This window comes from Microcebus murinus, chromosome 3 (genome assembly GCF_040939455.1).
Source record: "Microcebus murinus isolate Inina chromosome 3, M.murinus_Inina_mat1.0, whole genome shotgun sequence".
NCBI classification, from domain to species: Eukaryota; Metazoa; Chordata; class Mammalia; order Primates; family Cheirogaleidae; genus Microcebus; species Microcebus murinus.
In genome coordinates, this window is record NC_134106.1 from 62,442,446 (window position 1) to 62,458,877 (window position 16,432).

Consider the following 16,432-nt stretch of genomic DNA (forward strand, 5'->3'; position numbering starts at 1 on the left):
ACCAAAATAAGAAGTTTTCAAGTATTCCTTGTCATCTACAGGCAAAGTTATTTTATGTGTGGTAAACTAGATTCATTTTCAATATCTTAGTAAGTTATTAGTCATCCACCAATGGGAGGCAGGAGACACAGACTGTGTATCTGAGGGTGGGGCCCTTCAAGAGTGCAAGGGAGAAGGGAACGGGAGAGGGGGTGAAGATGTGCTGCAGTGTCATTTTTATAGTTTACAACAACCCAAGGATATTTAATCCTGATATTCTTCTTCTTCACAAATTAATTCTCCTGCCTGACTTTGCACAGGAAAAAGATTTAGCTGAACACTAAAGATTTTAATTTTCCATCTTTGCATAGTATCTGTGCAGCAGAGATCTCACAGATCTCAGGAACTAGAGGTTGGACAATGAAAAGAACCAGAAGGCGTGTCGGTGACAGCTGTAAGCCTTGCTCTCTCAGGGAGATTTTTTCCATCGGTAAATTTGGAGCAGAATGAATCGGATCTGCTGTTAATCCCCCTGTGGAATTTTCAAGCAACTTGAGACTGTGCTTGCTAGAGACATTGATGAAGGGTTATGTGCTGGGCATTGGGCACCAAAGGCCTTAACATCTCTGAGGTAAAGACAGGAGTCTGCAGCCGCTGAGTCCATCCATCTGTGGTACACTGCGGAGTCTGGCTCTGCCTCACACATGGTTGCGTGGTAATTCTAAGTCTTTGTGGGGTTAGGACTGGCACTGTCTGTTTGATTTATAACAACCAACCATATAGGCCATTTGGCAGATAGTGATTTATAAATAAAAAATATTTATATTATTGTTAAACATAAAAATCAATGTTGTTTGGCATTTTAATTGGAAAAGTTTCATGACTGTCCTCTTTGATACCTGGGTATATACCTGTGGGATAACAAGACAAAACCTGAGAGTTTTTGCCTTAGAATCCTGGGACATTGGAAGTGATGTAGTTTAAGAGGCTCTCCCTTTTTGCAGGTGAGGAAATAGATAGGCCCACAGGGAAGCAGAGACTTACTGAGGTTATAAAGTATGTTAGAGGCAAAGCCAGGACTAGAAGTCAAGTCTTCTAATCCTTAGCAATAGTGCTGTCTTCTGACACTGTGTTCTCATGGTTTTGTTTAATGTGTACGACGTGCAGATAGCATCACATGGAAATATCTCCTTAAAACAATTTGTGATTGATGATGACAATGCTGTGGGTGCTGATTTAACTATGGGATAATATGGGGGAAACCCCTACAGTTTTCTAAGTGGAAGGGATAAAGTTGAATAAACAAGGGAGTTAAAGCATGGTTCCAGGTCCAAATTAAGTACTCCATATGCACTCTTTTAAGTTAGAATAGAGAGAAGCAGGCTATGGAATTTGGTTGTGTAAAATATTAAGGAAATCGAACCAAAGGCTTATTTCTTTAATCTTTCTTTTAAGTATTAAATTGCCCATCACCAGGAGGGGTATTTGCTACAGTTCAGGGACCACAGTGATCTCTGAAGTCTCCCTGGGTGGGGGCCGGGCTCTTAAAGTAAACAACACTCGTAGTATGCCAAGTCTACACAGTCTATGACTTCTAAACCCTTCTGTGGTGAGGCGTCTCCAAGACAGTGAGCTGAGGTGCCGGTGCTGGTGCTGGTGGTGACAACGGTGCTGGTTGTGTTGGTGCTGGTGATGGTGGTGGCGGCGGTGGACATAATAGTGGTGGTGATAATGGCAGTAATGGTGGTAGTGCTGGTGGTGGCAGTGGTAAAGGATGTGCCATTTGCACTCAGCTTTCAAAGATAGGTAGGAATTTCAACAGGCAAAGTTTTGGGGAAGGGGAATTCCAAGCTGAGGAAGCAGCTTAGGTAGGGCAAGTTTCTCTGACTGGCTGGAATGTGGAGTGACCGGCATGTGGTAAGAGTGTGAAAGGTAACCCCACACGGGTGCACTACAGCCATCTGGTACAACCCTGGATGCTAGGACAGGAATTTTGAACCAATGTTTGCTCAGGATGGCAAAGAGAACAGCTAGAAGATGAGTAGAATCATTCAAATGAAAAATGACGAAAATTCACCCACAGCAGTAACCTGTAGCATAGAGAAATAAGAGCAGATACACTAGTCATTTGTGGGTCAGCAGAGCCTGACAGCTGACAGGGAGGGGGTCAGGGAGAGTCACGCTCTGTGCAATGAATGATCGGCTCCAGGAGGGAAGGGTGGCCAATCGTGTTCCTTGGCTTTTCTGTAGAGTCTGGGACAGTGCCCAGTATATGGTAGTCTCTCTGTCTGGGGTCTGTTTAACTCTTTCGAGTCATTGTGAACTTTTTTGAGCAGCTGAACACGTGGCTGGATTTCAACTGCTTCCTGTCCCTTGGCCGTCCCCAAGTGTGCACACTTCCCATGCTGTAACTCTGTCTGCAATTTGCCCAGGCTCCAGCTAATCCATTGGAGATGACGGCTCCCTTCCCCCAGACCCCATATGGGGAGAGAACTCACTGAAGGGTGGGGAGTCTAAAATAATCTCCTGGAAGAGGTGATATTTGATCTGAATCTTGAAGAAGGGTGGGGTTTGGATCAGCAGGGAGGGAGGGTGTTTCAGGAAGGAAGAAAGCAGGGGCTGAGGTTTAGGCACTGGTGTGAGTCGGGTCAGTTTTGCAGAAGTGGAGGCATGTGAGGGCTGTTGGATAGACTCATTCTGGACAATGTGTGAATGATGGTTGTACTTATTCAGGACTTTGCAAACATGTAAGGTTTGTTTGTTATCATGTGTGCATAGCTGCAAACTATTTCAGTTAGGGCCTCATTGCTCCCTCTCATGTTGCCTATGGTTCACATTCCAGAACCTTCTTACTTCTTTGTGGATGACCTTGCCTCTCACTTCATTGAGAATATCAACGACTTCCCACATGGGTGTCTCAACTTCTCTTCATACCTTTGCACATTCTCTCATCCTTCTCTCCTGCTTTACAGGAAGATGGACCTGCTCTGCTCCAGGGTAAAACCCCCCACTTGGGCTCACAACTTCATTCTATAACACTTTCTTGGGAACTTTTCTCTGTTGATCAACCTCTCTCTCTCTCTCTCTTGCTCTCTATCTCTTTCTCTCTCTCTCTCTTTTTAGAGACAGTGTCTCTCTGTTTCCCAAGCTGGAGTGCAGTGGCATGATCATAGCTCACTGCAGCCTTGAACTCCTGGCCTCAAGTGATCCTCCCAAGCAGCTGGGACGGCAGGTGTGTGCCACTACACCTGGCACACTACCTGCCTTGTACCTTTCAGTACTTCATTCTCTCAGTCAGATAATGTGTTCAAGTCTCTTGTATCCTAGACAATGACATTATCTTAGCATAGTGCCTCATAAGGTTAAATGTTATTTTTCTCTCCTTTTCTTTACTACATACATTTCTGAACAAATAGTCCAAGTTCTCTGCTTCCCTGCTCATTTGGATGGGAAGAATGGAAGTAGATGCCTTCTGACCACAATTAAACAGTCAATTGATTTTTCATGAGTGTGATGAATATGAGCAAATAAAGATCAGAAGGTGGTTTTTCAGAGACTTTTGTTCTGAGTAGGTATGCAGTATTAAAAAAGGCTTTCCAACTAGTAAACCAGATGAAATAACTTTTCTTTGATCCTTCCTCACTTTGGGTTTTCAGCATTGTCACTGCTTCATTCATTTTTTTCTTCCTACTTTAGGTGATGAAACTATTTCTGTGCTGTGAAGTACGTGAGTATTTGGAGACTTGACCTAAACATCTTCTCACCTAATAAATAGCACATTCAGAATTAGAGCCAACCTGAATCTTTAAAAATAAATGACAAAAACCACAGAGCTCAACATGTTAAAAGTAATGACAATGACAGATCATCATACAAGAGTCAGTACTATAAGGAGCTGGGCCAGGCTCAGGTACCCTTCTTACACCCCTTCTTGGGGTAAGCATTTGATCACTGTCCATGCCTGGGGGACACCCAAAATTGAGACAGCTGTTATTTACTCTCTAAATCCAAGAGACAGATTTTGTTTATTTTTTATTGCTAGAGCCGTGAACAAATGGTTTCTCTCCTCTCTAGGGGTCTGCATCTGGGTAAAGAAAAATGGGGTATTTGGTCTCTCAGATCCTTGCCTGTTCCTGGTGGTGGTACACAGCCAGTGGTATGTTGGTAACAATTGGCTCCCCGAAAAGAAAAATCCCTAATTTGTAGCATTAGGTGGTGGAAGTACTTCTGCCATGGCCAATTTCAGTTTCAAGCTTTCACATGACATCACTGAGTGTGGAGCTGGGAGGAGATGTGCACAGGTGGCTTCTGCCAGGTGGCTCTCACGCTACTGAATGTGCCACACATTCTGTTAAAGGAATAATACACATCCCACAGAAAAGTTAAAAATCACAGAAATGCAGGGAAGAATGCAGAGAGAAAAAAACGACTGGGAGCTTTGCCATCTAAAAAATGACTTTAGAATTTGATATATTTCATTCTAAATCTGTAAAGAATGATGGTGGAATTTTGATAGGGATTGCATTAATTCTACAGCTCACTTTAGTTAGAATGGACATTTTAACAATATTGATTCTATCATTCTAAAAAAGAAAGAATTCTATGCATATTGCTTTTATTTATTTATTTATTTATTTATTTATTTTTGGATATGGAGTCTCGCTCCGTCACTCTGATTAGGGTGTAGTGGTGTCATCATAGCTCACTGCAACCTCAAACTTCTGGGATCAAGTGATCATCCTGCCTTAGCCTCTTGAGTAGCTGTGACTACAGGTGCACACCAGCCACCACGCCTGGCTAATTTTTCTATTTTTAGTAGAGACATGGTCTCGCTCTGCTCAGGCTGGTCTTGAACTCCTGACCTCAAGTGATCCTCCCACCTTGGCCTCCCAGAGTGCTAGGATTACAGGCGTGAGCCAGTGCGCTGGGCCTACATATTGCTTTTAGTGTTTAGTTTTACATAGTGGTCACCACTGAACTGCAGTCCTATTTCTTTCTTTCTTTTTTTTTTTTTTTTACCCAAACATAAGCATTTTCTCATATTATGAATTTGTCCTAAACATTTCAGCAGCTGTATAATATTCTAATGCATGGGCAAATAGGCCATATTATGGCACATTGGGCTTGTTTCCAAGTTTTGATTGAAAATCATCCTGTTTTCCTTAATAAACATCCTCATATCTCCCAGAAATATTTTGAAGAGGCCTGAGGGAACAGCCGCCGCGTAAGAAAGATGAAGGGAAATGCCAGGGCACAGCTGCCTCAATGTTTTGGCATTTTTTTCCCTTTCTTGTTCTCACACTTATCCCTCTCAGAACTAGCAGGTGAGCAATGGTTCTTCTGCTCCTCAGTGTCACTTCCAGACACTTCTCCCGTCTGTCCTGTCAAATACCAGCCCAGTAAGGAGCATATATCCGGCCGCATCATCTCTCTCCCTTGTTGCTCTCATCCCCCAACCTCCTGGCCACTGTTCCCTAATCACTGGGGACCTCAGCTCAGAGCCTCCCTCTCCATCCCAGCCTCTGTCTCACCCCAGAGACTTCATCCTCCCCGAGGAAGACCACCCAGTACTGGCCCCTCAGCGCCGAGACTCCTTGCTTCCATTCCCCTTCCTCCCTTCTCCACCTCAGCTCCCTGCTCCCTGGTCACGCCTGGGCTAGGCACCACTTTTCAAATATCCCCTTCATAAATACCACGTCCATCCTCACAAGTCACTTGCTCAAGTACCTTCACTGTCACAGTTCTGCCTCTGTAGGAACTCACATGGATTGAACCTGCCACTTTCTTTCTACTCCTCAGCCTATTCAGGTTTCTCCTTTGTCTATCAGAATAATCACTCCCATGCAGACACCTCTAGTTCCCTTACGCTTTCCTCCCTCTATGATACTCACCTGATAAAAATCTCAGGCTGAGATGAATCCAACCACCCACCTTCTTGTCCACAGCTGGCCCAGAGGCTGAACTCTGGAGGTGTGCACAGTCAGGTTGCTGTGATTGTAGCTTCCTGGGCCTCTCTGCTTCTGTGACACCCCTAGTTCTCCTCCTATCCTCTGACCACTGACTCACAGTCCCCTTTGCTGAGTCCTCCTATTCTACTGACTTCCTTTGGGCTTTCTCCAGACCTTCCTTATTTGCTCGTTCCAGGTGACTCGTCAGTTTCCAAGGTTGTGAATCCATCCATGACTCATGTTTTTATATCTGTACCTCGGACCTCACTTGTGAGCTGGACTCCTACATCCACTGGGATTCATCGCACAGGCGTCTCATGAGTACTCTCCTGTTCCAGGTTTTCCTTTCCAGCACTGAGTCCCCACTGTTGTCAGGGTAAAGCCTAAGCTCAGGTGGCCTGTGTCTCCAGCCTGGTATTTCTTCACTTATTCCCATCCTCTTTCACCCACCATCCCCCTCCTCATGTGCACGCACATGCTCCACACAGCCACGCTGCGTTTCCCAGAGAGGCAGGATGATGTAGTAGCTCATGAGTGAGCTCCAAAGTCAGACTTCCCTAGTTCACATTCTGGTTTTGCTACATACTAGCTGGGGGATCTTGAAAAATAACCTAACTCATTGAGCTGCTTAGAGGATGAAATGAGATGGTGCATGTAATGTTCTTGGCAGAGTGCCTGGAACACCATAGGTGCTTAATGAATGTTAGTTATTATCGCTCTTAAAGTCAGTTTCTTAAGCATAATATATGATCTGTATTTCAGGTTTTTGTACATGAGGTTGCCTCGACATGGAATTCTTTCTTCCAACGAGCCCTGCCTATCACTTTGCTTTCCCACCCGGATTCTGATGAATTCATGCCTAACCTGCAGGACTTGGCTGACTGCTTACTTTGCCTGCTGAGCATATCATGACTCCGTGGTAATGTACACCCCTTCATGGTGCACTGGCACCATGGACTTACTCTCATGCAGCACTGTATTTATGGCTTGTTTACCTTTCTGATTTCCTAGCAAACTCTTAAGAACTTTGAAGGAGGAGAGTGCATTTGGCTGTTGTTTTATCTCCAGCATAGCACTTGATAAAAAGTAAGGGTTCATAAATATTTGCTAAGTGAATGAATGAAATAATAAGTTACACTGCCTAACCATAACTCTCTCCTTGTAAGAATAAGTCACAAAAGAAAGCTCGTGGGAAGTATAAGGAAATTTTGTGGTTCACAGAAATGCAACCCCTAATTCACTGAACATCCTTCTTCATATAAATAAGTGCCTCCTGAAATAGATTACCACAAGAAAAAAATCCTGTTGAAATAGCTAATTTATGTACTTAATAACTCTGTCTTTAAGAAACAAAAGGAAACTTCCATTAAATGAATTCCAACATCCATCCCCAGACAACCATGATGAAAAACATGGTTGCTGAATTTGAAAAAAAAGAATAGTGAATAGCATGTTGGACAAGACAGAAAACTGAATTAAGCAGAGGGAAACTTGATTACTCACTGAGAATATATTAGAAAAAGGAAAACAAAGTGAAAAAGAAGATAAGAAATATGATAGAAGTGGAAGCGAGATTCTCAGAGATCCTAGTTACTAATAGAAAGATTTTCTGACAGAGATCAGAATAATAGGGATGAAGCAATAAGAAAAACTACTGTGAGCATATTTTTATAAGTCCTCCAATTAATGGTACTTTGAAACCTTGCATATTAGTAATAATAATAAATAAAACATCTTAAAATTAGATGGATGATTATTACTATGTAGCAAACATTGTGCCAAGGGCTTTACATAATTATTTCATTTAATCCTTATAATGATTCATGATGTAGGTACTATTATTATTCCTAATATTAAGATGAGGAAATTGAGGTTCAGAGGAGTGATAAAGTAACTTGCCCAAAGTCACATAGCTCATGAGTGGTGGCCCTACTGTAGATGACTTTGGGAGTGAGCTCTTGGCTCAGGTTAGGCAAATCATCATTATGATTCTGGAACTGTACCTGAAAAATAAATGCCAGACTCTCCTCAGCAATTGAAAGTAAAGTCGTGTACATATTTTCTGCCATATGGTTTGTTTGCCCAAAGGCATGCTAGCATATGTTGGACAAGCAAAGGCCTGAAAAGTGTTAGTGCAATGGAGCTTGTTCTCTCATGCTGCTTTTAGAATCTAGCCACCATGTGAAGAAGCCTAAAATCTCCTGCTGGATAATGAAAGACATGGTTCAATCAACCCCTGTCATCCTGGTCGACAATTTCCAAGTGCCAGATATGTGAGTAAGGCTTCCTAAGTTATCAAGCAGCCAGAAGGTCCACAGGTGACTGCAGACTTATGACAAAGTCCCATAGATTTCAGTTGAGCTGACACAACCTAGACTAGCCAGCCAATCTGCAAAATCAATGAGTAGTTGGTATTTTAAAGAAGTAAGTTTGTGAGTGATTTATTACCCAGCAGGAACTAACTGATACACTATACAAAACCACTTCTGTTACTTGCAGGCAAAAGTTGCAACTGTAATAGAGTAAAATATATATTTTTTCAGATCTAAAATATATCTTGGCCTAAACACTGACAGTATTAGATGGGCTTAATATTTCAATCTAATTTGGATTTTTCTAGATTAACATATAATCTTATAAGTGTCTTGGGGTATATGTTAGGTTATCTTCAAAAGAAGAAACCATTTTAGCTTCAAACAACAAAAGAGCAACTTTTACTGAGGTTAAAAGAATACATGATAGTCCCACAACCCACACCCAATCAAATAGCCATTTGTATGTATATGCCAAATAAAAGCATTCTCAAATATGCAAGAAAGTACTCTTTTCTGCAAAGAAACTACCAAAAGACATGCTCCAGGATAATGAAAGATAAATCAAAATTGATAATTAAAAATAATGAGGCCATAAGGCTAATAAAATGATGATGATTAGTAAAACAAAAGCACACAGAGATGACAGTAAATCATTGTGAACCATAATTATGAATGGAATAGTAAACATCTTTAAGACAGCAGATCTATATCAGTTGTCCTCAAGTTATTTGGTCTTAGGATTTCTTTACATTAGTAAAAATTATTGAGGACCTCAAAGAGCTTTTGTTCATGTGTGTTATACCTATCAATGTTTGTCACATTAGAAACAAAAACTGTGGACAATTTAAAGTGTTTGTTAAGTCATTTAGAAATACCAGTAATACATCTGGAGCCCAGATCTTGGTTATTAATGCCATTCTTCAATAAAAGAAACCAGGCTTTTTAGAGATATGGTTGTTTGTAGGACTGAGGCAGGAAATATACAAGATAAGCCTGGAGCATGTTGTAGTATTACAAAGTAAGAAAGTGCTCAAAACGCAGCATGATACAAGAAAAACAAAACAAAACACAAAACCCTAAATCCCAATAATGTCGTAAAGGATTATGTCAAAGGGATATGAGTATGTGAAAGAGATTCCAGTGGCCAAAACTGGAACAATTTGTACAACAAAATAAGCTAAGTAACCCTTGGTGATTATATGCTAAATCCAAAATAAATATCCATGAGTACATATTGAATACATAAATAAATGATTGAATAAATAAATAAATGGCAGAGAAGAGGCAAATCTTTAGAACAGAAGAATTCCAAATAATTTATGTATCTACTCCACCCTCAAGAAAGAGAAGCTTAAGTCCCTACTCCTTAAGTATGGGCTGCACGTAGTAACTTCCTTCTAGAGATTACAGTATGGGAAAGGGGGAGAAGTAATAATGTTATAGTGGAGAAACCTGGCAAATGCTACCTCAAGTTAGGTAATCAACATTAACATCAAAGGGAGTGATGTTAGCAAGATGGTAGAGTAGGGAATACAAGCCTAAATTGTTATCAGTTTAAAATAGAGTATTACATGCTTAAGGCTCAGACTCAAGGGGGAAGGGGAGGCATGGGCAATATATGTAACCTTAACACTTGTACCCCCATAATATGTAAAATAAAATAAAATATAAATAAATAAAATGAAAAAAATAAAATAGAGTATTATAGTTGTAACATGTTTTATGTAAGCCTCATAGTAACAACAAAGCAAAAACATATAGTGAATACAGACAAATAAAGACAAAGGGATCAAAGCATACCATTACAGAAAATAATCAAATCACAAAGGAAGACAGAAAGAGAGGAAAAGACAAGCAAAGAATCTACAAAACAACCAGAAAACAATTGACAAAATGGCAGTAGTAAGTACTTATGTATCAATAATTACTTAACTATAAATTGATTAAATTCTCCAATCAAAAGACATAGAGTGGTTGAATGGATAAAATAATATGACCCAACTATATGCTGTCTACAAGAGTTCCCATTAGCTTTAAGGTCACACACAGACTGAAAGTGAAGGTATAGAAAAAGGTATTCCATGAAAACAAAAAGTTAAAGAGAGCAGGAGTTCATTATACTTATAACAGACAAAATAGACTTTAAGTCAAAAACTAAAGAAAAGTACAAAGAAGGTCATTATATAGCAATAAAGAAGTCCATTTATCAAGAAGATATAACAACTGTAAATATATATGCACTCAACATTAAAGCACCCAAATATATAAAACAAATACTAATAGATCTGAAAAGAGAAATAACTAGCAATATAGTAATGCTAGGGGACTTCAATAACCCACTTTCATCAATGGATAGATCATCCAGACAGAAAATCAATAAGGAAACATTGCACTTGAACCCTACTTTAGACCAAATGCACATAATAGGCATATATGGGACATTCCATCCAATAGCAGCAGAATAGTCATTGTTTTCAAGAACACATGGAGCATTCCCCAGGATAGATCATATATTAGGTTACAAAACAGGTCTCAACAAATTTAAGAAGATTGAAATCATATCAAGTATCTTTTTTGATCAAAATGACATGAAACTATAAATCAATAGCAGGAGGAAAAATTCTCAAAAGAAGGCATACAAATGGCTAGTAGATATATGAAAAAAATGCTTAATAGCAATAATCATCAGGGAAATACAAATTAAAACCACAATGAGATATCACCTCACATTTGTTAGGATGGCTATTCCTAAAAAGATAAGAGATAACCACTGTTGGAGAGGGTGTGGAGATAAAGGAACACTTGTGTACTGTTGATGGGAAAGTAAATTAGTACAGTCATCATGAAAAACAGAATGAGGGTTTCTCAAAAATTAAAAAATTAAACTACTGGCGGGGTGCGGTGGCTCACGCCTGTAATCCTAGCTCTCTGGGAGGCCAAGGTGGGTGGATAGTTTGAGCTCAGGAGTTCGAAACCAACCTGAGCAAGAGCGAGACCCCGTCTCCACTATAAATAGAAAGAAATTAATTGGCCAACTAATATATATATAGAAAAAATTAGCTGGGCATGGTGACGCATGCCTGTAGTCTCAGCTACTCGGGAGGCTGAAGCAGGAGGACAGCTTGATTCCAGGAATTTGAGGTTGCTGTGAGCTAGGCCGTTGCCATGGCACTCACTCTAGCATGGGCAACAAAGTGAGACTCTGTAACAAAAATAAAATAAAATAAAATAAAATAAAATAAAATAAAATAAAATAAAACTACCATATGGTCCAGTAATCCCACATCTATGGTATTTCAAAGGAAATGAAATCAGTATCTCAAAGAGATATCTGCACTTGTATGTTCATTGTGGCATTATTTACAATAGCCAAGATATGGATCAACCTAAGTGTCCATCGATGGATGAATGTATAAATAAAATGAATTTGTATGAACACACCAGAATATTATTCAGCCTTACAAAAAGAAGGAAATCCTGCCGTTTTGACAACATGGATAAACCTGGAGGACATTATACTAAGTGAAATAATCCAGGCACAGAAAGACAAATACAGTATGATCTCACTGATATGTAGAATTTAAAAAAGACAAATCATAGAAGCAGAGAGTAGAATGGCAGTTTCTAAGACCTAGAGGGGTAGAAAGGGAAGGGGGAGATGTTTGTAAAAGGGTACAAAGTTTTGTTTAGACAGAATGAATAAGTTCTGGAGATCTATCATAGAACATGGTGACTATAGTTATAAAAATGCTTTGTATACTTGAAAATTGCTAAGAGAGTAAATGTTCTCACCAAGAAAAAGTGTCAAGGTGATGGATATTTTAATTAGCTTGATTTGATCATCTCCTAATATATTAAAACATCCTATTGCATACCATAAATACATACAATTTTCGTTAGTCAATTATACCTTAATATAGGTGACAAAGATTGACATCAATAGTAAAAAGTCATACTGATAGCATATACCCTCAATATTATGTGATGAAAACGGCACTCTATCTCTATAGTTTTCTTCCCCCAAAAAGCATTACTCCAGTATAATCATGAGAAAAAATGCCAAACAAATCCCAAACAGAGAGATCTTCTACAAAATACCTGATCAGTATGCATCAAAACTGTCAAGATCATCAAAAACAAGGAAAGCCTGGGAGACTGTCACAACCAAGAGAAGCCTAAGGCGACATGATGACTAAATATAATGGGGCATCCTGGAAAGGATCCTGGAACAGGAAAGGACATTAGGGAAAAACTGAGGAAATCTGAATGAAGTGTGGATTTTAGTTAATAATAATGTATCAATACCGAATTCATTAATTGTGACAAATGTACCATACTAATAAGACATTAATAATAATAGGAACTGGGCATAAGATATTTGGAAACTTTTTATATTATCTTTGGAATGTTTCTATAAATCTAAAACTGTTCTAAAATATAACCTTATTAAAACAGCAATCATAAACCCATTGAAAGTTAACATAAATAATATATTTGTGAAAAATAACGATATTTATTTCCCAAAAAATATTAAAGAAAGTAACATTGTTTTGCATTTTTGCAAATTACTTTAGTAGTTGGGTTAATAGAAGACAGCTGGCTTCCCATATCTGCTTCTATATTCAATCTGTTGTGAAATCACAAATCAAGGAGCCCCTGGAAAACTCCTCTGTACACTCTTGGGAGAAAGAGAGTGACAAATGCAAATAATGCTTCATATCTTTATATAAATAATTTTGACCTTGGGACCTCTTGAAAGTATCTCAGGAGTTCTCTGACCAAACTTTGAGATATGGCTGATCTATATTGTAGAAAACACAGGTTATAAACCTCAGATTATTAACAGAAAACTGGCAAGGAAAGATGAAGACAGAAAGTGACATGTTTCTTATTCCTATAAATGGAAGTCAAAAATGAATTCTCTTATTAACATTATGTCAATATAATGCCAATTGACATTATAGACTTGAGTAGTTAAAAAATAGTAAGGAATGTTTCTTAAAAACTTTAAAGTAATTGTAGAATGAAATAAAAGATATTTATCTTCAAAATTACCAAAGATAATAGCCAACAAAACTGTCTACAAATCAAAAACAGAATGAAGAGGAAACAATAAAAACTAGAGAGTGTGAAACCAATTGAAAAGGAAGACCAAATATAATAATATATGTGGATAAAGTAACAATGAGGGTAGACATGTTAGAGTTGCCTATTGAAAAGAAAAAGATTTTCAGGTTAAGTTACAAACCAATATTAAAATATGTGGTATGTAAGAGGAATTCTCACAACAAAATGATAAATGATAGGTAAAAATTGTTTAGGCTTGGGATTATCTTTCAATTTTTTTTAGAACAATTTTTGTGAAACTATGGATAAGTAAAAAATTCTTGCTGTTTTTGAATATGAGTTCCATGGTGGAACCAGTGCAGTGCAGACAGCTCAAAGTATCAACAAAGTGTTTGGGAAGGATGTGGCCAATGAATGCACAGTATGTTGATGGTTTGAAAAGTTCCATTCTAGTGATTTTAATCTTGAAAATGAGCCATTTGGGTGACCTAAGATCAAGGTGAATAATGGTGAGCTGAATGCTGTAATGGAAGCTAATCCATCTCAACCTACACATGAATTAGTAGCAAGGTTTGACATTACCGTTTCAACAATATTGGACTATTTGAAACAAATGGGCAAAGTAAAGAAGCTAGATAGATGGGCATATCATGAATTAAATAAGCATCAGAAGAGAAATTGTCTGGACGCTTGCCTTTCTTTGCTGTCATGATATAAAAGTGAACCATTTCGATACCATATTGTTACATATGATTAAAAATGGATTCTTTTTGACAATCGCAAGCATTGGGCACAATGGTTGGATAAAGATGAAGTACTGAAACACAGTCCAAAACCAAATATTCATCAAAAAAAGCTAACAGTGTCTGTTTGGTGGTGCATGAAGCCTGGTCAATCGATTACTGTGGATGTCTACTGCATCCAAGCAGACGAAATGATGAGGATGCTTGTGATTAAGCAGCTGAGAGTGGTCAATAGAGACAGGCCAATCTTCTTGCAAGACAACACGTTGCACAAATAATGCCGCTTCAACTATAGAAGCTGGACTTGGAAACTCTCTGTCATTGGCGTATTCACCAGACCTTGAACCAACTGGCTACCACTTCTTCCAGGCTTTGGACCACTTCTTGCAAGGAAAAATATTCAATTCTCAACAAACTGTGGAAAACGCCTTTCACAAGTTCATTGCCACTTGCTCTTCAGGCTTCTTCACTTCTGGCATAAGCAAGCTACCGTTAAGATGGCAAAACTGTGCGGATCGTTTAGGCATATACTTTGATTAATTGTATCGCTTCTTGTTTTAGATATAATAAACTACACTTTTGATTCAAAATCGGACATTTCATATTTAATAATTTAATAATTAATTAATTAATTTCTTTTCCCTCTGAAATGGTCCCAGAAATCATTGAAGATACCGATATGTAAAAATCCATTTCAGCTCTGGAAACAAGGGCAGGTGTTACCAGCTGGCTAGAGCAAATTTCCTCGGGCTACTGAACAGCTGAGTGGCAACTGAAAGGAGGGTTTAGCCAGGCAGAGAAACAACCCACTTTAGAAAACAGCTGTAAAAAACCCGGTGCTGAAGGCTTCAGAAGGAACTGAGGAAGGGTTTGAGGGGATGGGGGGAGCCAAACCTCAAACTTACTATCAGCTTTGGGATGTGCATCAGGATAAGAAATTGACAGCTCAGGGGCCAATGCGCAGCTTCCCATTGGCTGGAACAGCTGGCGGGTGTGAAATCTAATGACTAAAGGAGGGGGCGGGGCTCTGAATATCTGAATACAGCCAGAGCATAGTAACCTCATACTTACTCCTTCCTCTATCTGGGATTGAAAGATTTGAGTGGAGACCCCTACAACTCGGAATCTATTTTAACTTCCCATACTGGACCCCATTTCATAAGGATGAGCAAAAAGAGGAAATGGTTGGATGTTTGACGTTGCTAATATCAGAACCAATCTTGGGAAGAAGTAAATGTCTCTTTGTGGAAGATCTTACTTTAAGAAACAAGTGGAAGGACCCACACTTTTCACCTCTCACAAAAATCAACTCACGCTGGATAACAGACTTAAACCTAAGGTATGAAACTATTAGAATTCTAGAGGAAAATGTTGGAAACACTCTCCTAGACATCGGCCTAGGCAAAGAGTTTATGAAGAAGTCCCCAAAGGCAATCACAGCAGCAACAAAAATAAATAAATGGGACATGATCAAACTACAAAGCTTCTGCACAGCCAAAGAAACAGTCATGAAAGTAAACAGGCAACCTACAGAATGGGAGAAAATTTTTACATTCTATGCATCCGATAAGGGGCTGATAACTAGAATATACTTAGAACTCATGAAAATCAGCAAGAAAAAATCAAATAACTCTATTAAAAAGTGGGCAAAGGACTTGAGCAGAAACTTTTCTAAAGAAGACAGAAGAATGGCCAACAAACATATGAAAAAATGCTCAACATCTCTAATCATCAGGGAAATGCAAATCAAAACCACAATGAGATACCATTTAACTCCAGTGAGAATGGCCTTTATCAAAAAGTCTCCAAACAATAAATGCTGGCATGAATGCGGAGAGAGAGGAACACTCCTACACTGCTGGTGGGACTGCAAACTAGTTCAACCTCTGTGGAAAGCAATATGGAGATACCTTAAAGCGATACAAGTGAATCTACCATTTGATCCAGCAATCCCATTGCTGGGCATCTACCCAAAAGATCCAATGACACTCTACAAAAAAGACACCTGCACTCGAATATTTATAGCAGCACAATTAATAATTGCAAGGCTGTGGAAACAGCCCAAGTGGCCATCAATCCAAGAATGGATTAATAAAATGTGGTATATGTATACCATGGAGTACTATTCAGCTCTAAGAAACAACGGTGATATAGCACATCTTATATTTTCCTGGTTAGTGCTGGAGCCCATACTACTAAGTGAAGTATCCCAAGAATGGAAAAACAATCACCACATATACTCACCAGCAAACTGGTATTAACTGAGCAGCACCTAAGTGGACACATAGGTACTACAGTAATAGGGTATTGGGCAGGAGGGAGGGGGGCGCGTATATACATACATAATGAGTGAGATGTGCACCATCTGGGGGATGGTCAT

The 16,432-nt window shown here is 39.1% G+C and overlaps 1 protein-coding gene across 1 annotated transcript in view; it reads right to left on the reverse strand.

The window, feature by feature from the left end:
* Positions 1-16,432, reverse strand: part of TACR1 (tachykinin receptor 1) — a 145,514-nt gene that overhangs the window by 43,644 nt on the left and 85,438 nt on the right. The gene's annotated exons all lie outside the window — the stretch shown is intronic.